Genomic DNA, 22,604 nt, shown 5'->3' with positions numbered 1-22,604 from the left:
TGTACCTGGGCCAGGCAGCCACCTTGTCTTTGAGGATGACTTTTCTCTGAGCTGACCCCAGTGCAAAGCATCCTGTGGGCTGGAATGAAGTGGGGGAGATGTATTTTGATCCATCATCCGTTCATTCATTCATTTACTCACATCACAGCTACTGGGGGCCCACCATGTGCCAGACTCTGGGCCGAATAAGGAGCTAAGAGCCCAAAGTAGAGGAATTTACACTTGATGAGGGTGTTAGAGGCCTAGGTGTGTTGCTTCCTTTACAGACGGGAACCCTAAAGCCCAGACTTGCCCAGGTGCACCCAGCAAGTGGATGGCGGAGTGAGGGAGAGCAGCTAGGTGCCCGCCTCCCAGCAAGCTCGGAGGCCTTAGGATTCCCGGCTGTGCCTGCCCCCTCTCCTGTGAGACAAGGGCCGCCCCTCCAGCCTCCACTGGGCACACAGAAGTCACCAGGTGTGGCTCAATGGAGGCCAGGAACGCTCCTGCCAGGTGATGACTTGCAGAGCGAGGTCCTTCCCGCCAGGCCCCTGGCTAACCACCCACCCCGCCATCCAGGCCCTGCCCGCCTGCAGGACACTCCCGGGAGAGCTCTCCCTGGTTCCCATGACTACGGTGGCCCTCCCAGGACAGCGTTATCCTTCATCCCTTGCCGATGTCGCAATGCCCAGCCAGATGAGGCAAGAGGGACATTTGGTGTCTACCAACACCTCCAGAGAAGCCCAGGGAAATTGCCCAAAGCCAGAATCACTAAGGGGCTGACTCCCAGCTCCCCTGGTCCCCACCCGTCTTTCTTCAGCATTGAAACCTCCTTTCCTGTTTTTTTTTAACTCTCACAACCTCTACAGAGAGATGGAAATAAAAATAGCAGTTCACACTGGCTAAGCAAGACACGAGGCCCTTAGCACCAGCATCTGGGGGACGGGGGACAGGGAGTGCTGTCAGCCCAGTTTTGCACATTTTATTCCAAGGATCAGAGACTTTAAGGAATTTCCAAGGTCACACAAGGAGTGCAGGCAGATCTGGGTCTGGAAACAAAAGGTGTCTCTAATCATGACAATAGTGATACCAGCTGACAGCGGGAGCTGACTCTCTGCTCAGCCCTTGCGGGTGTTGTCCTATAATCCTCCCAGGCCACACAGGAGTGAGGAACCCTGTTCACACCCAGGGCCTCCAAAGCTCCGGCACAATCGTCTGCCTGCTGGGCGGTACTACCCGCTGGGTCCCGAGTCCCTGTGTGACTACGGGCGAGTCGCTTCCCCTCTCTGGGCTTCAAGTTTCCTTCAGTGAAATGGGACACGGATGCCTCCCTCACAGTAAAGGGAACAAGAGGACCCGGTCAGGACAATGTTCTCTTCTCTTTTTGTCTCCTCCTCCAAGCCCACATCTTGCTGAAAACCCACATACTCTCAAAGCCTGGATGAATCCCATCAGTTCTGGAGACCCCAGGAAAAGCAGCCCAGTTGTAGAGAACTGTGGCCCTCACGCTAAGGAAGTGATGTTCTCTTGTTAGCAAAGGGAGCCATGAAGGATTTTGGGCCAGTGTACTAACAAAGACTGGCTTTAGAAAGATACACTTCAGGGGGCTTCCCTGGTGGCGCAGTGGTTGAGAATCTGCCTGCCAATGCAGGGGACACGGGTTCGAACCCTGGTCTGGGAGGATCCCACATGTTGCGGAGCGACTAGGCCCGTGAGCCACAGTTGCTGGGCCTGCGCGTCTGGAGCCTGTGCTCCGCAACAAGAGAGGCCGCGATAGTGAGAGGCCCACGCACCGCGATGAAGAGTGGCCCCCGCTTGCCGCAACTAGAGAAAGCCCTCGCACAGAAACGAAGACCCAACACAGCCATAAATAAATAAATAAATAAATAATAAAATTTAGAAGAGAAAAAAAAAAAGATACACTTCACTTCACAGTGATTTGAGCAAAAGATTTGACCCAGGAGAGACCTGGAGAGACGAGGAGGAGAGTGCAGACTTCCAGGTAAGAGATGAAAACAGTGCAGAAGCCGTGGATGGAAAAGTGACTGTGGACATAAATCCAATAGGACAGGGTGTAGGGCCGTTATGGGGGGACAAAATTGCCCCCAGCTGAAAACCAGTGTCATCTGTAAAGGGACACTTTCAAATTCAAGCCCTCAAGTTTCTCACCTAACACTCATAAGATTTTTAAGAAATGACAGTGATAAGAGCAAGGGCTTTGCACTCAGGCCCCAGGACAAAGCTGCCCCACGCCTCCCCGGCCACGAGGCCGTAGGAAAGTGGCTGCAAATGTTGCCTGCTACAGGGTTCTCGTGTCTGTAGAATGGAAGTGGGGACGGGGGGGATGGAAGACCCCCAGGGACAGGGCTCCCACCTGCACAGCCAGTCAGGAAGCTACACGGCCTTCCCAGGAGGGTCTGGGCCACGGGGCCGCTACCGTTTTCTGGCCGGAGTGCCCGTGACACAGCTGGCAGGGATGTTACCGCTTACAAAAGAGGGTGGATCCAGGTGAAGCCAGAGCTGGGACCTGCCTGAGAGGCTGAGAGCGGCCCTGAGCCCCGCCTGGCTGACGAGGAGCTCTCACTTTCTAGAAATCTCTGCCTCTCCCGAGACAATTGCATCTCGAGCATTCACAGGAGGACTCAGGGCCCTCGGTATTTCCTGGTTCTCCTTGTCTGGAGGCAGCCGGCGTGGAGTGACCTTCCAGGCTACTCCGTGGAACTCAGCCAGCTCTGTGAGGCCTCAGGAGGGCGGCCACCCCAGGCCGCCACAGCCCTTCTTGGGAAATTGCTTGTCCAAGTTCATCTCGTCCACCACGGGCAGGTATTTATCAGGTGGGTGTTGGCAAGAGGGATCCAGCTGGCTAAAGAGTCAGTCATAGGATTACGACACTGGGAGGTGCTTGAGAAATCATCGTCCACTTTGCTCCAGCCCAGAGAGGGCGAGGGATCAGGAGACACGCGGACAGCTCGTGTCCTGCCTGCTGACGGAGACCAAGAGGAATCAGAGCCCAGAGAGGCAGAGCTGGTCTCCTGAGAGCTCAGCCAGTAAGGGGTTGCACTCAGCTCTCCCCGACTTCAAAGCTGGTTCCAGAAGCCGGCGCCCCCTTCCAGCTGGCTTTACCAAGGGGCTCGGTTTGGAGCCATCCCCCTGAGCTCACGTGGAGCCCTCAGTGAAAGCCTTTTTAGCTAAAAGCCCAACCACGTAATCCCACCTGGCATCTGAACCAACTTCCACTGGGCGACGCACATGGGAAACCGGCCATCGGGTAGCGTGGCCAATGGATCCAGTCAAGACGGGAGAACACATTATAGTCATTAAAAATCATTAGGATGGTTGGACTCTGAGGTCAGATCGGCAAGATAAACACACTTGGAGGAACTAGTTCTGCCTTTTCTTGCAGCTGCTCCCACTCATCCAAGCCCAGCACCCAGACAGCCAGACCCCCCCAAGAACCTGCCGCAGGACTCGGGACAGTGCCCTGCTCTGCTGCAGTGCTAAGCAACTTCTTGAAAAGCATGTCAGGGACTCGGTTCGTTTTCCGTGGTCTTTTGCAAATGGGCAGGATAGAAAGACACCCCACCCCCAAAGAAATGTCCTTGGATCAGTTTCCTCCGAGAAGTCCTCTAGCCCACCTGTCCCACCCATTGCACGCAGAGGCAGAAAGAGTGATGCAGTTCTGCACGGGACAGATCACTCTGGGTTGTATCTGCTCATCCGCTATCCCCACAAGAGACCAGCAGGCACTAAAGGGCAGGGACCACCTCTTAGTACCAAGGCTGCTGCCATTGGCTCCATGCACCAGGCATTTTACATGCATTATCTTTAATCCTCACCAATAACCCTGCAAGGGAAGTATTATTATCCTGATTATCCAAATGAGGAAACTGAGGGCTACAGAGTTAAAATGACTCACTGGAGGTCACGGTTAGTAAATTGCAGGGACCTATCCGACATGAGTTTGCCCTTTCCCACAGCCCCAAGCTCCCTCCCTCCTCTTTTCGGCATCCCTGGGAGCAGCACCAGACCTCACACATAGTAGGTGTTTATTACTTGTTTGCAGAATAAGTGAATGAGTGAGTAATGAATAAAATAAATTTGAAAACTTCAATTACTTAATTTGCATCTTCCAAGATGAGTACATCAGTGCGGCTGTGAGGAAGAAAACAGACTGTTGATTAAATAGTCTCCTGGATTTTTGAACTCAGTGAAAACAATCTCTAAATAATTTTGTGACTTTTGGCCTCTTCTTAGCACAACAAAAACATTTTAATTAAAGCTTATTCCTAAGCCAACTCTTCTTTCTTAAGAGATGGGGAGCATTTAATGTTCACTGAGCATCTACTATGGATACATACACCACTGTCAGCACACTTACTCTTCCCAGCAACCCTGCAAATGGGTATTGTTACAAGGTTCCAGAGGAGGAGACTGAGGTTCAGAGTGGTTATGTGACTTGCCTGGGGACACACAGCTGGGTGAAGACAGGAAGGTCCAAGACCGGGACTGTGTGAGTCCACACACTGCCTCCAAACACCTTTTAGCCGCAGCCAAGCTTCCTCTCTTAACACGGTGATCTGCAAGCCAGCCTTTTTCCAGAATCATCCTTCATCCAACAGGACTTCTAAATATGTACTCCTAGGGAATCAGAGAAGCAGAGACACCCAAAACAAATGAATAAAGAGAAAGAACCCAAAAGTTGAAAAAGAAGCTGCTTGTTTCCAGCACTCATTACCGTTTAGTGTCATTTAAAAAAAAAACAAAACAAGATTGTCTCTTGTGGTTTGAGTATTGACTATGGAGCGGCAGGTTGGGGGATGGGGAGGAGACCTCAACCTTTTCAGTATTAGGGCCACAGTATCCAGCCTTGTCTCTCCCAGCAAATGAGTCTCCCCCAAGGAAATGTTTCCAGTGCCGGGAGGGGCTCCAGTCAGTCAGTTCTGGCAGAAGGGGCTGTGCACACGGACGCAACCCTCCCACACGCCCCCATCCAGGGGATCCCTACCCCACCCCTGCCCCCAGCCCGGCGGCCAGCCCGGAGGCCTGTCAGGGGCATCCTTGGCAAGCGGCCATCCCAGCGGCAGCTGGAACCTGGCTACTCTCCACGTGGGCAGTAAGAGTCACGGAGCAGTGGATCCCTCACCCTGGAACCAGGCAGAAAATCCCGTGTCTTGTCACCTTCCCACCCTGGCTGCCAGGAGCCGGCCCAGTCTTGGAGATGCTGAATAGGCCATTTGTGGTGAGATCAAAGGGCCACCTGCGGGAAGCGCCCCACCACTGCCTGGAACAGGCCCAGGCTGCGTCCCGCCCCAGCACCCGCCTCCCACCTGCCAGACCTGGGCTCCTCCCAACAGCCCACCTTGGCCAGGCATCTCTCTGCCCCCGCCTCCTCCTGACGGTTCCCTTTCTAACGACACCTAATCACCCTCCCCAAACGCCAGGCTCTCACAGGCCTCCCTGCCTCGTGTGTGCTGTTCTGTTTGCTCCCCTTCCTTGCTTTCTGCAGCCAGAGGGCTCAGGCAGGCACCAAGTCAGGCAGAGCTCCTTCCCCGGCTCCTCAGGGGGTTTCAGGGCTCGCAGAGGGCAGAGCGAGCTCCATCATTGCCTCCTGGTTCCCCACCAGGCTGCCCTGGGCGGGGAGCTCCCCAGGGGTCTGCACTGGCCACAGGGTTGCATGGAGACCTGGAGGTCCAGGCACAGCCTTTGTGCTCTTGCATCAAACTCTACTGGACTGAACGGGAAGGCAGAGGACACCTCCACCTCGTTCTCGGAGAGAGAGACTCAGTAAAGAATGGATGAATGCGCACTGCTCAGAGACACGTCTGGAAACAAGCTTAGACGGAATATTTAACAGTGAACCCCATGTGGACCCAGCCCTGCTGCAGCCCTGTCTCAACCACATCGTCTCTCACTGGGACCATTGCCCACTGGACAGCTTCTGCTCTTGTGCCTCCAGGAAGTCCACGCCAAAACCACTGTCATCTTTCGAAAAGGCCAATCTGATCACGTGACACATCCCCACCCGAAACAAGTTCTTGGGCCTCGCCAGTGCTTTGAAGGTACAGACAGAATCTTCACCCCAGCACACAAGCCTTGAAGCCAGGCTCCCAGGTTCCCATCTTTTGGACATGGAAGCATTTGGCTTTTCCTACCTTTTTACCATTTTCTTCTTCCTCAGTTTTCCCCAGAGTCCCCCCGAGATGTCATTGAACCTCTGGCACAGTGAGAAGGTCATTTTTACCAGAGTCCCCAGGTCTTACCGGCAACACTTTGATAATTGCCTGGCTCCCTCACTCAAATGTAAGCTCCGTGGGGCAGGACTTTGTCTTGTTCACAATGCTGGGCACACACACAGCTGTTGAACACGCACGTGTGTGTGAACAGCCCTCTACCTTGTCGACCGTCTCTGTAGAGGAGACCCTGGGAGGTGCGAGATGGCTTTAAGGCTTTTGATCAGCTCCTGACCTGTCTGCTTCTTTCCCCTGTGATCTCCTGGGGGCAGCGAGCCCGACATGCCATTCCTGTGCACTGCCCAGAACCCCCAACCGGCGGGGCCAGTCTGAGGCCTGGGGACCTGCCATTCTGCCCCATTTGATTTCCCATTGGTCCTGCCCTAGCCCTCCTGTCCCACCTTTTCTGAAAGCGAAAATCTCGACTGAGTTGAAAGTGAATTGTGGCCAATTGGGTCGTGAAGGGATGGAGACCTACTCTCTTACTTGGAAGAATGTGTGTTTGCCTCTTGGCAGAGAGGATATTCCGATTGGTCATTTTTGGCTCCACCCCGTCTCTGGATGGAACTCCAGCCCTAGGCCCCACCCTGCAAGACAAAGAAGAATGGTTTTAGGGGTGAGATGTCACCTTTCAAATCCCATCTCAAAGGCCACCTGCTCCTGGAAGTCCTTCTGGGTCCCCTGGGGAAAACCGCTGAGGACTCTGGGTTCCCCCAGTGCATCACTTACTCCTGCCCCATCATGTGTGACCCTGTGCTTTTACAGTCTGATGGCCCTGTACCCATGAGTGTTCCTTCAGGCGGGGACTCTGATCTCTTCCTTTTTATGTCCATCTGTTCCTTTAACCAACCGGGCCTTTATTCTCTGCCCCATCCTGGGCTAGGCACCGGACACACAGAGTTGAGTTAAATGTGTGCCCTCCAGCGGCTGACGATCTAGTGGAGGTCGGACAATCACCCCTCACCACGCAGCATGATCGGAGCTCTAAGGGTGCCAGCACCGGGCTGTGATAGCAGAGAAAGCCCCTGACCAGCCCAGAAGGCCACGCAGGTCGGGAAATAATTCTTAGAGGAAGTACCATCTGAGTGGGGTTTTCAAGGATGCATAAGAGTCTGTGGAGCCGTAAAGAAGGGAAAGTGCAGAACAAGGTCAGGAAAAGTTGTCAAGTGTTCAGTCTGGCTGACTACAAGCATCCCCGGACAGCCCCATCACATGAAGGGGCCCATAAAGCATGCTAAGAAATTTCTTCTTTTTCTTGTTTACCTTTCCAAGGTACCAAAGAAGGGTTAGGCCAATGTGTGAGACACAGAAGGTGTTGAGAAAGCAGATGTGTGCTGTCCATTCAGTTGGATTTCTCCCTGCTGCCTCCTAACCCCCATGAGATTAGAAGCTTCTGGATGCCAAGGTCCAGATACTTGTGTATATTTGTGTGCATCCCCAGAGCAATGAACACAGTCGTGACACTTCATAGACACTCAATATTTGCCTTGACCAACAATTGCACGATGCATTGGGTTTGGCCAAGCACCTGTGACATTGGGTAACTTTTACCTGCCCCAAGCCTGCCAACGTGCTAGGCACTCTGTATGTGCTACTCACCTGATGTCATTTGTCACCAGTAACAACACAACAAGATTGACATGCCACCTCTATTTTGCAGGTGAAGAAACTAAGGGTCAGGGGCAACTGGCAGGTCTATCTGACTGTATGACTCTAAACTTCCACATCGGTTCCCATTTCACAGGTTAGACAAACTGAGCTCACCTCCCTTGCCCGGGTAGAGAACAGTGAATTCAGAAAAAATCCCTGAAGCATGACTTGTTTGACTTGGCAGAGTTTCCAGCTCAAGAGGGTTGGGTACACACGCATTTCATTACTTGCAATCCTTTCATGGCGAATCCTCCAGGGACCCAGCAGCTGACCAGCTCCTTCCGCCCGACTCCACCAGCCAGCCCAGCTCCAGCCGTTCAGGCTTGCTGAGGCCAAACGGACTCTGTCAGCCTCTGTCTGCCAAGGTCCTGGCCACCAGGGAGGGCCTGGCACCCTCTCGCCCACCCCCTGTGCAGCCCTGACGTGGGGAAGACAACATCCCAGCGAACTGCCTGAAGCCCAAGAGGTGAGATTAAAGGCATCCAAGTCGGCCCCCACCCCACCTGGATCTACGAGGCCACAGGGCTGAGACTTGGCCCCGTCACAGTCCTGTCACCTATACCTCAGTTTCCACACCAATGGAAGGGAAAAACCACACGGACCTTCCCGGACGTTGGGAGGATGAAGGGAAATAACAGCAGCATCGACCAGCCCAGCTGCATCAGAGAGTCCTGAGGGCACCTTAAAATGCAGGTTCCCAGGCCGGTCCTGCCATCTGATCCTGGGGCCCAGGGAGCTGTATATCTAATGGACTCTGCAGGTGATTCTGGTGGGAAGCCAGGTGGGGGATGCAGTGAGATCACGGCCATAGGAGACCCCGACACCCCCAATACCCATAGGACCCGGGAAATGTCGTTAGTCCCTCCGATTCCATCCAGCCTTAAGCCTCTCTCTGATGGTATCACCTGTCTAGGGACCAGGGCATCCCCCCTCCCTCCCCTCCCCATTATCCCATCAGTTTTCTCTCCGACAAGAACCTCGGACCCTCTCCCTCTGTCCCCCTCTCCTCCATCCCTGTAGTGGCCACTGGGACCAAACCCTATTCACTCCTCACTTGACCAACACTGTAACCCCTAAAGACTCCCCGGCCTCCAGCCTTGCCCAGTCCATCCATCCTGCCATATTCCTCCTCCCCATACATGGCCCTGCTCCCATCACCCCTTTCGGTGGACGCTAACATCCTGTAAAATCAGACTCTTTCACCAGCAAGGAATTGAGTCAGGCTTCTCAACTCACCTGTCCCTCCTGGGCTACCACCACCCAGGGCTCCCATCAAACCCACACGCCTGTTCCTCTTCCCTGCACCCCCCACTTCCAACCTGCGTGCTTCCTCCTCTCCAGCCTCACTCCTCCTCCTGGACCTCTACCCGCTGTCACCAGCTCCACCAGTCCCAGTTCTAGCCCCCCATCAAGGTCATCTCAGAGGTCACACCCTCTACAGAACTGCCCCTGGGTCACTTACAAGCATTGGGTGCCAGCACCGCCCCGGTCCCCTCACAGAGCCACACTCCATCCCTGTGCTTCTCTTCCTCTCCCCATCCGCCTTCCAGCATCCTCCTCTGGGCCCAGGAAGCTGCCCTGCAAACTAATAGCCCTGGGTCCCCAGCTCCCTCCCTCGGGCTCAGGCAGGCTGCTCCACCCCCACCTCCCTGGGTCTCCCTCCTTCCCTCCCTCCCCACCTCCAGCCCAGGGCACTGGGCACCGCAGTATCTCTTAGAAGCTCCCTTCTCCCTGCTCACCCTTTTGCAGATGGCACATCTGCTCAATTCTCCCCAGATGACCCAGTTCGAGGGTGCCATTTCCTGCCAGGGCCTGACCAATACACATCCTGTACCAAAAACAGCCATGTTCAGATGGCCACGTCAACTGGGCCCTCCAAAACCACCTGCTTCCTCGGGTAGATCATGCCATTTCTCCATCTAGCTCCTGGGGCACCACTATCTCCCCTTCTAGATCCCCAGGATGTCCAGTGGTGAGCTCAGCTTCTGGGGAGGAGAGAAGCTCCCTTGTTTGGAAACAGGAAGGCAGGGCTGGCCCTGGGCTGTTGGAACATTGGAGCCCATGCCCTAGAGAGGACAAGGATGTGTGAGTTTCCCAATTAACGCTCACTTCTAGAGGATGCTTTTGCAGACCCCTGAGTGGGAGAAAGGACGGGGGCAATGGAAGAGTGGGAAGGAGGAGGTAAAAAGCCCCTGATATTTCACCAGACCCTCATGGGCAAACAGACACCTGAGGGGCTGGACTGGGTGCACCCCACCCGCTCAGCCTCTCGGGGAGAGAATGGGTGGATAAATGTCTTGAAATTCCTACCAACTCAATGCTCACAGGTACATGATCTAATAATAATCAGATTCTAGAAAGATTCCAAGTTCGATTCTACTCTGATCCTTGGAATGGCCCAGAAGAAATTTGACAGGAGCATGTCATAACCACCCAAATCTCCTTCTTGGTTTCCCAGCCACCGTGCACTCTGAAGACGCTTGCTCCAAACTCAAACCCCACAAAGATCAAAAGATCCCTGAATTCAGGTTCCAAAGAGACACAGACGTTATTGTGACATCCTGACCCATCTCGGACGTAAATTCCATTAAAGTTCCATGAAACAGTAAGTACGTGTTTGAATTAATGCCAATGTTTATGGGGGTTTAACAAACATCCATACCAGTATATATCTCTGAGCTTTATCTACATGTCCCTTATAGAGTTATTAAAACACCAAAATATAATTTTAATCATCAGCAGGATTGTAATTAACACACAATAATGATTCCCATTCAATCGGACTCCTCAGATTCATAAAGTAATTACTCATTCATGACACTTAATTTGAAGTGTTACCACAGATTTGTATCTCCTGAAGCCACAAGAAGTTAGATCATAGTATTTCTTGTTAGAACTTAGAGAGCAAGTTCGCTTCAGAGGGAAGACAGAGACCGGATCCAAGAGAGGCAGGAAGAGATAGGAACAGCTGGGAACCAGTTGGGTGGCCTCCAAAGAAGGAAGATGAGTGTGGTCCCCAGAGTGAGAACACCTCCCTGCTCTCACCAGCACATCGGCTTTCTGCAGCGTGGCCTGGCACGCTCCCCTGCACCGTGCCCGGGAGTCCCCAGGGTTGAACCCTTCCAGGGATGGAAAGCTCATTACCACAGAAAGAAAGGTGCCCTGTGTAACCTTGGAAAGTCACTTCTTCTCACCCAACCCCGGCAATCAGAGACTAGCCTCTTAATTTAAGTATGCCATCTCCATCAACAGGAAATAGATCATTTTAAATAGGTGTCATTCCACCAAATCTTTTCTACCTGCACAAAAATCACCCCCTTACTGAGTGCTTAGGGCCAAGGTCCAGCGGGAAACCTTGCCTGCTTCTGGGCAGTGTGTCTCACCTGGGGATGATTTTTGGCCCTCAGCACATTTGGCTGAGTCAGGACATTTTGGGTTATTACAACTCAAGGTTACCACTGGTACCTACTGGGTAAAAGGCAGCAATACTGACATTCTACAAGCAACATTGTAGAATGTTGCTTGTAGACAGCAACACAACATTGGGACAGCAATACAATATTCTACAAGGCACAGGACAACCCCATGTCCCCTAGCAGACTCATCCAGAATATCAATCGTGTTGAGGTGGAGAAAACTTGTTCTAGATCTAGATCTGGCCCCAACTCATTAAAGAATAAAACAGGAATGGCAGATAGTGTTCACGTGTGGTCTAATTTGATCTTTACCTCATTAGTATCCCCATCCTCATTTGCATTTCCCATCCTACAGATGAGGAAACTGAGGCCCCTGATGGTTAAATAACTTGTCTGCGGTCGCACAGAAGGTGGCAGAGCTGAGCTGATCCATGATCTATCCGCCTCCCAAGATCTTCGTAAGACACAGCACCTCATCCCGGGGAGCAGGATGCTGAAGGCATGTCAGAGACCAAGGCCTTCTCTCAGAGGTAGAACTTCCAGCCCGGTGCATACTTCCAATTCATGCAAATCCAAGCAGGTTTCATTATACACAGAAAACTCAGGTCACTGTGGGTCAAAAATTCCCTTGAGATTTGCCGTGTTGAACCCTCTTGCAATGGAAACTGGTTTTCCCCCTAGTTTTGACCCTCAAACAGGACAAACCCTGTGTTCAGCCAGCTTTCATTGTTTAGAAATTTACACTGAACACCCATGGAAAGGCCATCTCCTGGAGGCTCTCAGGAAGTGGACAAACCTTGTGAACTCAAATAGGTGAATTCAGCTATGAGGCACAAAAAAATTCTGTGCTCTTTCTCTTTGAGCGTTGATCTGACACCAGGCGCCTTGGGGAATACATTTGTCTTATATTCACCACAGTTTTGAAGAGCCCCTAGAAAAAAAATGAACACACTCATAAAGAACTGATTACCATTTTCATTCATTGAAAGATATCCTCCAACAGACCCACAGGGTCACGCAGGAAGGGAAGGGGGTTTTGATGTGCTTAGTTGAGCTCATACGTATTGCAGGAGGGGACGCCGAGACACACAGAGAAAGGATTCACTCCAGCGGCTCTGTGGAGCAGTGCCACAACAGACCCCCAACTCCCAGGACAGTGCTTTTTTGCATTCTGGAGCAAAGGCTACTTTCCTCTGAATACACCTTAATGTATCCTTATCGGAATCTGTTGTGGCCCAAAGCGCTAAGTATAACGGCCAGTTAGTGTCTCCAGTTGAAGGGAAAGAGGGGAGATGGAGGCAAGTGTTGAGCGGGCCCCTTTCCACAGTAAGTTCAAGGATATCTCATAGAAAAATGATGTTAAAAAGGGCCTCAGAGGGCATCCGGTCAGACTCCCACCCACTTACCCTGCAGGTGGAAAGACTGAGATCAAGAACCGTAAAGCTCCTTGAGCAGATACGTTGTCATGGTCAAATGCCAGGTGCCCTCAAAACTAACACTGACCCCCTTCTAACCATCCTCCTGATTAAGGAAATATTCATGAAGATAGACACAAAGGAGGCAATAGAGAGAGAAAGGGAAGAACAGAATTGATACACAGAAAACCAGATCAGTGCAGTGGAGCATTAGCTGGAGAAATCCTACCACCACCCAGGAAAAAGGACCAATAGCCAGCATGATGAGCAAACTGATGATATAAGGCAAGAAAACTCTATCGTAGTGACACAACATCTACAATACAGGAATTCCAGAGAGCCCAGGTCAGACAGGAAGTCAGCACTGACTTAAGGACTAACAGAAAAAAATTTCCCTGAGATGAAGAAAATCTCTCTTTGTGTTGAGGTTTCATGTTTTAAGTACTAGACAAAATTAAGGCGCCTAATGCCTTAGTGACTTTTTTTTTTTAATCTAAAGGATGAAAAGAAAAAATTCCACACTAGGGTAAAAAAATGATTCAGCATCAGACCTTTCCTCCACATTCCCAAATGACAGAACCCAGTGGAGCCTTCTCCATGGAACAGGAGAAACAGTGACCCAATAATCTATCCCTGCCAAGAAGCTGCCCATTGATGAAGCTAAGAAAAGGAATTTTCAAAAGGCAAGGACTTTGAAAGTATATCCTTCACTTGCCCTTGAGGAATTAAACAGTGACCTTCAAAGAAGTTCTCTAGACAAGTAAAAACTCTATCAAAATACACAAAAACCAAAAAGAGTATTGATGTTAAAGATATATAATATACATTTAACCTCGCTAATAAACAAGGGAATGTAAGTTAAAATAAGTGAGGCATCCTGTTTGCCTGTTGATATGTTAATTATTTGTTTGATGTAGGTTCATAGTTGCTTATCTGACATTCCTGAAGTCAGATGTGTCTGTAAACGTAGAAATTTTCAGATTCTAGAAAGGAATGTTGGTGCACACGGGGAACATTGGCAACCATCCCACTAGGGTCTGAATGTTGGTGTCACACAGAACACCCTAGTCCCCTCCTCCACGTGAGGACACAGTGAGAAGTCCGCATCTGGTAAGATGGCCTCCACCTAACCCTGCTGGCACCCTGATCTCAGACTTCCAGCCTCCAGAACTGTAAAAATAAACATTTGTTGTTTTTAGGTCACCCAGTCTGTGCTATTTGTTATAGCAGCCCGAATGGACTAAAACACCCCCCTCACCCCGAAATATGTGAAGTAGCACCCCCAAATCCAACACTGAGATAGTTCTAAGGCAAAACATGAATATTCACACTACATGAGATAAAATAGAGGCAATAAATATCTCCATGTCAATTGAGGTCAGATTCATCCACCAAATAAATGATGAAACAATTTTCATTTTCAGAAAATTTTGGATCTCAGAATTACAGATAAAGACTTGAAACCTGTAAATAATACCTAGGATTGATAAGGTAGCTGGAAAAAGATGCTTTCTTGTTTCATGAATGGAAGTTTATATTCATAAAACCTTTTCTGGATTTTAATTTGGAATGTTTCGAAGCCTAAAAAATTAAGTAAATGTTCTTTGTTCTAGAAATCTGCTGCTAGATATTGATCCTAAGGAAATCATCAGAAATGGGTACAAAGTCTCCACTTTAGGAAGTTCAACCTAGAATTGTTCAAGATGTCCCAAAACAGAGATGGTTAGATAAATCATGGCACATCTTAAAAAGGAAAACTTGATAGGCATTAAAAACGACATGATGCAAGAATGTTCAATTATGTAGAAAGCTGATGACAGAATAATATGTGAAAAAAATTACAAATCAATGTATTCTGTATAATGCCATTTTATTAAGAAAAAAGAAAGATTGGACTTCCCTGGTGCACAGTGGTTAAGAATCCGCCTACCAATGCAGGGGACACAGGTTCAATCCCTGGTCTGGGAAGATCCCACATACTGTGGAGCAACTAAGCCTGTGCGCCACAACTACTGAGCCCACACACCACAACTACTGAAGCCCGCGTGCCTAGAGCCCGCGTTCCACAACAAGAGAAACCACCTCAATGAGAAGCCCACACACCGCAACGAAGAGTAGCCCCTGCTAGCTGCAATTGGAGAAAGCCCATGCAGCAACGAATACCCAAAGCAGCCAAAAAAAAAAAAAAGAGAGAGAGAAATATATGCAGAATGTGAGTACATACACAGGAAAGAAAGACTGGAAAGATGTATAACCAAAGATTGAAAATAGTGGTCATCTCTGGGGAGTGTGAGTTTTTTTGAATGATTGTGTTCTTTCTGCAAATCTCTACCTTCTAAAGTTTCTATAATTAACATGCTAATTTTTATAATATAAAAATCATTATGAAAAATAAACAAAACTTTTTTTTTTTTTACAAAAATGAAGTGATCTGATTAAGAAAATATAGGACTACATTGGCAACATGCCAGACACAGACAAGATATCCAATGTGTGCTCATACAAGGGAGGGAATTAATATAGTCTGGATGGTAGATTTATTTAATATTAGTGTTGGAAGGGAAACTACCAAAACTCCATTTACAGCTAGGAGACTGAGGCCTAGAAAGGAGGAGGAAGGTGGGACTTGACCCGAGGCAGCCTGGGTCTAGAGACTCCTACAGTGACCCATACCTGACTGTGTTTTTTGTGGCTTCTCCCCCTAAGTTCTATCTTCGAGAAATTGGCTGAGCTCAAGTGTGAGTACCAGGACTGTTCAAATGGTAAAATTCACCATAAAGAGGAAAAATTGATAAGAAAGCATGAGGGTTGATTGTCTAGTTTCCTTTTGCTGCCCCAATTACACATGCAAATATAGACTTTGGAACTTCATCTGAGCTGAGGAGATGTTGTCTTTCCCTAGAGGACAAGGAAAAGGTTGCCTTTGAGGGAACCAGACATGGGCCCCATAGCCAAGAGGACAGAAATCTCCATCACAGTTTCTGCAAATCTAGTCCCTTCCACACGACATGAAAGGTAGACTTGACTTCAGTGCAACATGGAAACCCAAAACTTTGTCACTGAGGCATAAAAGATGTTAATTTTGGTAGCAAAAGATATTTATTCTTCATCACTGGTTCACCAAAAGGCTGTTTTCTCAGGTTAAAAATATATGTCCTCTCCTCCTCAATCATGTGATTCATGCTAGTGATAAACTACCATCCCTCATATACTGTCCTTTGACTACTCATTATCACCCCTGCTTCCAGGATGGAGAATCAACCCCATTGGCTCCTGCCTCAGTGAATGATTGGGTGCAGGACAGATTCCTCTATGTTCTTGTAAAATATTCCACACAAAAGAAATCATTCTAGGGACTTCCCTGGCAGTCCCGTGGTTAAGACTCCATGCCTCCAATGAAAGGGGTGCAAGCTTGATCCCTGGTTGGGGAGATAAGATCTTACATGCCATGCAGCCAAAAAATAAAAAAAAAATTTAATTAATTAATTCAATTTAATTAATAATCATGAGATTCCTGGAAAAAAAGAAAAGAAATCATTCTAAATCCTGCCACTCCCACCACACATCCCCTTATAGCTCTGGGGAGAAGTGGAAGGGGAACTGTCAGCAGATTTGTGGAGACTTTGAGACAAAAACAATGTCTTTCCAGACACACAAAAGAAGAAAGAATTCATCACTAGCAGACCTGCACCAGAAGAACTGTTAGAAGTTCTTTGCACAGAAGGAAAATGATAGTAAGTGAAAACCTGGATTTGCACAAAAGAATGAAGAGCACCAGAAGTGGTAACTCCATGCGTGAATATAAAGGTGATTTTCTTGTTATTCAAAACTCTTTGAAAGATAACCAACTATTTGTTTGGCCAAAAAGTTCGTTCAGGATTTTCCATAAGATGTTACAGAAAAACCCGAATGAACTTTTTGGCCACCCCAATACTTAAAGGAAAGGTAAAAGCAACGTACTGTGGGGTTGGTTTATAGCACATGTAGAAATAAAACATGTGACAATAGCACAAGGTCAAGAGAGAGGAAATAGAAGTATACTGTTATAAGGTTCTTATACTATACATTAAATTAAAGATGCATATTAAAAACCCTAAAGAAACCACCAAAATAACTCAAGAAAAAAGTAGGCTAACAAACCAATCAATGAGACAAAATAGAATCATAATAAAAATATTCAACCCAAAGAAAGGCAGAAGGGGGGGAGAAGTTCACAGAACAGATGAGACAAACAGGAAACCAATAGCAAGATGGTAGATTTAAACCACAGCAATAATAGCATCAAAATTAATGATCTAAACATGACAATTAAAAGGCAGAGTTTGTCAGATTGGATAAAAAAAAAAACAAGACCCAACACTATGCTAAAAAACTCACTTTAAATATAAAAACCCTAACACCAAACCAAAGAAAGTGGGTGTGGCTACGTTAATATCAGACAAAGTAGATTTCAGAGCAAAGAATAACAAAAAGATAACAAAGGGCATTTCATAGTGAAAACGGTTAATTCATCAAAAAGACATTCCACTCCTAAATGTTTATACAGTTAGCAACAAAACCTCAGATTATGTGGAGCAAAACTGTTAGAACTGCATGGGAAAACAGACAAATTCACAAGTTTAGTTGAAGATTTCAATATCCCCTTTTCAATCATTGACTGAACAAGCAGACAGAAAATCATTAATAACACTTGAACACTATCAACCAACTTGACCTAATTGACATTTGTAGAGCACTTCACCCAACAGCAGTGGAATATGTGTTCTTTTCAAGTGCTCATGAAATAGCCCCCAAAATAGATCATATTCTGGACCATAAAACAAGTCTCAATAATTCAAGTCATACAAAGTATGTTCACTGACCACAAAGTAATTAAATTGAACATCAATAACACAAAGATATCTAGAGAATCTACAAGAATTTTGGAACTAAATAAATAACTCATGGGTCAAAGGAGAAATCAGAAGGAAAATTAGAAAGTAGTTTGAACTAAATGAAAACGAAAATAATCAAAATTTATAGGATGTTGCTAACGTATCGTGGTAAAATGCACAGCTTTAAATGCTATATTAGAAAAGATGAAAGAAAGGTCTCAAATCAGTGATTTCTTCCACCTTAAAAAGCTAGCTAAAGAAGAATAAGCCCCAAATTAAGCAGACAAAAAGGAAATAGAATAATCAGAAGGGAAATCAAAGAAATAGAAGCCAATAAAAATCAATAGAAAAAAATCAATAAAACCAAAACTGGTTCTTTGGCAAGATCAATAAAATTGATGAAACTCTAGCCAGACTAATTAGGGAAAATAGAGACATAACCAAATTGCCAACATCATAAATAAGAGAGGTGACATCACTATAAATTCTACAGATACTAAAAGGATAATCAGGGAACATTATTAAAAATTTTATGCAAAAAACTCAACAATTTAGATGAAATGGACAAACTACCAACACTCACAGCAGAAGAAATAAATAACCCAAACAGCACTTTAATTATTAAAGACATTGAAATTTTAGTTAAAAACTTTCGCAAAAGACAAGACCAGGCCAGATGGCTTCACTGGTGAATCCTACTCAAACACTGCAGGAGATAATATCAAACTCTTCCAGAAAATAAAAGGAGGAACATTTCTAAGTGCATTCTATAAAGCGAGCACAACCCTGATATGAAAACAAGATTAAGATACTAAAGAAAACTATAGTGCAATAGCCCACATGAAAATAAATGCAAAAATTATTTTAAAAAATTTTTACATATGTAAAAGTACATCATGACCAAGTGGGTTTTCTCCTGGCAATACAAGGTTGGTTTAATTTTTGAATATCAATCAATGTAATTCATCATATTAACAGACCAAAAAATGAAAAACCATATGATCATCAATCAATATATAAAAGCATCTGGCCAAATCAAGCATCCAGTTTTCAGCAAACTAGCAATAAAAGGGAACTTCCTCAATCCAATAAAGAGCATCTTCCAAAAACATATGCTAGCATCAGATTTAATGGTGAAAAGACTGACTTCTTTCATCCTAAAATCAGGAACAAGTCACAGAACTTCACTCTCACCACTTCTATTCACCACTGTACTGGAAGTTCTAAGCAGTGCAAAAAGACAAGAAAAAGAAATAAAAGGAATCCAGATGAAAAAGAAGATGTAAAATTGTTTTTATTCACAGGCATGATAGTCTACATAGGAAATTCTATGTAATATACAAAAAAAAGTGACTAGAACAAATAAGTGAGTATAGCAAGGTTGCTAAAGAATGATATTAAAAAAGCAATTATATTTCTATATACTGGCAACAATCAGATTGAAATGAAAAAATATAATTACAGTAGCATTAAAAAATAAGAAACACTGGCAGATAAGTCTAATGAAAGATGTACAAGGCCTGAGCACAGAAAACTACAAAACATTACTGAGAAAAATTAAGGTCTAAATGAATGAAGAGATTTATTGTAATCATGAACCAAAAGATTCACTCTTATTAAGATGTCAGTTCTCCTCTAATTGATCTATAGATTCAATGCAATCCCAACTAAAATCCCAGCAAGCTTTCTTACAGAAATTGACAGACTGACTCTAAAATTCTTATGGAAGTGTAAAGGGCCTAGAATGGAAAAAAAAAAAAAAAAAAAAAAATTTTTGAAAAGAAGAATATAATTGGAAGATTAACACTACTTGACTTCAAGATTTTTGAAGCTGCTGTAATAAAGACAGTGTGGTATTGGTGTCAAGATAGGCAAATAAATCATATTCTAGAAGTAAACCCACATAATTGAAATTGATTTTCAACAAAGATGTAAAGGTAATTCAGTGGAGGAAAGGTAGTCTTTTCAATAAGTGGTGCTAGAACAATCAAAGAATCATAATGCAAAAAAAAAAGAACTTCAATCCATACACCATATACAAAAATTAACTAAAAACAAATGATAAACCCAAATGTAAAACATTAAACTATAAAACTCTTAGAAGAAAATTTTTGTAATCCTCAATGAGGCAATGATTTCTTAGCTACAACACCAAAAGCACAATTGTTAAAGGAAAAAATAATAATAATAATAATTGACTTCATCAAAATTAAGAACCTGTGCTCTTCAAAAGACATTGATAAGAAACTGAAAAGGCAAGACACAGAATGTGAGACAATATCTGCAAATGGTATATCTGATAAAGAACCATCACCAGAATATATAAGGAATTTTAAAATCTCAATAATCAAAAACTAATTTTAAAATTGGCAAAATATATAAAGATATATAAAGAACTCTAAAATCTCAATAATAAAAAAAACTAATTTTAAAATAGGCAAAAATCTGAATAATTTACCAAAAAAAAAAGGATGGCAAATAAGTATATGAAAAGATGCTCAACATAATTAGCCATTCGGGAAATGGAAATTAAAAGCACAACGAACTACCGCCCTCTTAAGATGTCTAAAATTCAAAAGACTGACCACACCAAGTGTTGGTGAGCAACTGAAACCCATACATTGCTGGTGGGACCGTAAAGTGGTACAATCACTTTGGAAAACAGTCTGGCAGTTTCTAAAAATCCAGCCATTCATATGACCCAGCCATTCTACTCCCAGGTATTTACCCAAGAAAAATAGAGAGAGAGATATGTTGGTACAGGGTCTCGTACATGATTGTTCATAGCAACTTTATTTGTATTAACACAAAACTGGAAACAATCCAAATGTCCATTAACAGGTGAAGGGATAAATAAATCATGGTACAGCCACACAACAGGATCCTACTTGGCAATAAAGAGGAAGGAACTATTTCTACTCGTAACCACATTGATGAATCTCAAAGTAATTATGCTGAGTGAAAGAATCCAGGTGTGGAAGAGTACAAACTGTACACTTCCATTTAAATAAAACTCTAGAAAACGCAAGCTAATCTCTAGGGACGGAAAGCAGATTGGTGGTTGCCCGAGGACGGGGCAGGGAGAGGTGCAGTGGGGAGGGGCAGGAGGGAGGGTTTACAGAGAAGCATGGAGAAACGTTTGGAGGTGATGGATACGTTTGCTACCCGGATTGTGGTGACATGGGTGTATATGTATGTCAAAACTTATCAAACTGTACACTCTAAACCTGTGTGGTTTATCATTTGTCAACTATACCTCAATAAAGCTGTCAAAAATTATGATGGACTGTGCTTCCTGGACCCACAACCCTGGTCCTTTCACCTGAATTACTCACCTGGATCTTACACTAGTGGGAAATTCCTGATAAATGAATGTCTCCGTGTTTCTGCCAGTTACTCTACGCTACAAGTTGAAAAGAGATCCTCCTCACAGTCAAGCATCCTGGCAGCCAGCTCTGACATTTCACCTTGAGGTCCTGGCCTTATATTCCAACCATCTCCCCAAACAGCTCTAGGAGTTGCTTCAGAACCTGGGACTCGGACACAGTTGTAGCTCCAGGCTCACATCCAGCATTTGCACTGCAGTGCTCTCTGCTCACAAAGACCAGTGCCCCTCCCTCCAACCAGGGTCAGACTTGCAGCCCTGTCAACAGTTAAGACAGCTGTGTGCAAAGTTTGTACAAAAACATAGGCATGTGCACATTCACACATTTGTCCCAGGGAGAGGCCCTCCAATTCTCCCTTCAAGACTTCCTTTGGGCTTTGTTGCAATAATCATGCTTATTTACTTTTTTTGTTCATGCATAAGACCTAAGGCAACATCTGGTGTATGTTTGGGGATTTTTTTCCAACCTGCAGTAGATTTCACGTTTGGGGAAGGGGATACTGAAAAAAAAAAAAAAAAAATGCTGGCCAACTAGAAAGGTGACAGCATCCCTGAGCTAGAAAGGACTTCAAGATGATGATCTGGGCCAATTCACTCATTTTACAAGTGAGGAACCCAGAACCCAGGGGCTAGATGGGATCTCCCTAAGGTCACCCAGTAAGTTAGTGACCAAGATGGAATATAAATCCCAAATCTTTCAACTCTCCCCTCAGGCTCTTGCCTTTATGCTGCAGTTTGAGAAAGAGACAGAATAACCAGGAAAAGCAGACAGAAAGACCTGAAAAAGGACAGAGAAGTCTGGGACTATTTAGTGTCAGTGAAAAACAACAGTCCTATATGGAAGGCACCAGAGTGTTCCAGTGCGATATCAGCTGATGTCCCAATGGGAACCAGGAATTCCAGAGACAAAGCTAAGTCATATTGCATTGCCTCTGCCTAAGAGGAAATTACTTCCCATTTAAAGTGGTTAAAACAAAAGGTGGTCAGTACCTAAATGGCTGAGGCTATCAGCTGAGCACCACTTCCAAAGTGCTTCATCAGAAAATGAGTGTTGGAGCACATACTTCCTACGTGTATGTTTATCTATAAATTAAACACAGGCATTGTTGATTGAGATGAATACAAATAACAGTCCTAGTATTTTCTCCTTGTCTTCAATGACAAGTGCCTCAATGCACCCTTTCCCCTCTGAAAACCACCAACATAGAACATTCCATCAAATGGGACAGAGTCCCTGCCTGGGGTCTGGAGACCTGGAACCTACTGCAGCCTTGTGACACCCCATCTCATCCGATTCTTCCCTCCATCGTGCAGACCTGGAAGCTGAAATGCAGAGAGATGAAATCAGACTTGCCCAAGGTCCCACTGTTAAGAACTCTAGGAGGCAAAATTTGGACTTGGACCCAGATCTGACACCAGAGCTGTGTTTGTTTTGGGGGCCACAGGTTCATCCCAGGAGAGCCCCCAAGGCATGTAAGCAGGCAGCACTCAGTGAAAATGGAAGTTGATCTCCAAGGTTCCAAGGTAGAACAACCAGCTCCTAGAATGTCATGGCAAAAACAATAGCGTGTAAACAAGATCCTACTGTATAGCACAGGGAACTATATTCAATATCCTGTGATAAACCATAATGGAAAACAATATGGAAAAGAATGTAT

At 46.0% G+C, this 22,604-nt stretch overlaps 1 long non-coding RNA gene across 1 annotated transcript; it reads left to right on the top strand.

Annotated features, from left to right (window-relative positions):
* Window positions 1-406: 406 nt before the first annotated feature.
* On the top strand, window positions 407-11,366 carry LOC309654874. The gene is made up of 3 exons (XR_014260477.1): window positions 407-2,799; window positions 8,113-8,322; window positions 10,315-11,366. It is a non-coding gene; the product is annotated as an uncharacterized lncRNA (long non-coding RNA).
* The last annotated feature ends 11,238 nt before the right edge of the window (window positions 11,367-22,604 follow it).

This window comes from Balaenoptera physalus (assembly GCF_965194825.1).
Source record: "Balaenoptera physalus genome assembly, chromosome: 2".
Classification (NCBI taxonomy): Eukaryota; Metazoa; Chordata; class Mammalia; order Artiodactyla; family Balaenopteridae; genus Balaenoptera; species Balaenoptera physalus.
The sequence above is the reverse complement of the archived record's forward strand: the minus strand, read 5'-3'. Positions and strand labels throughout refer to the sequence as shown.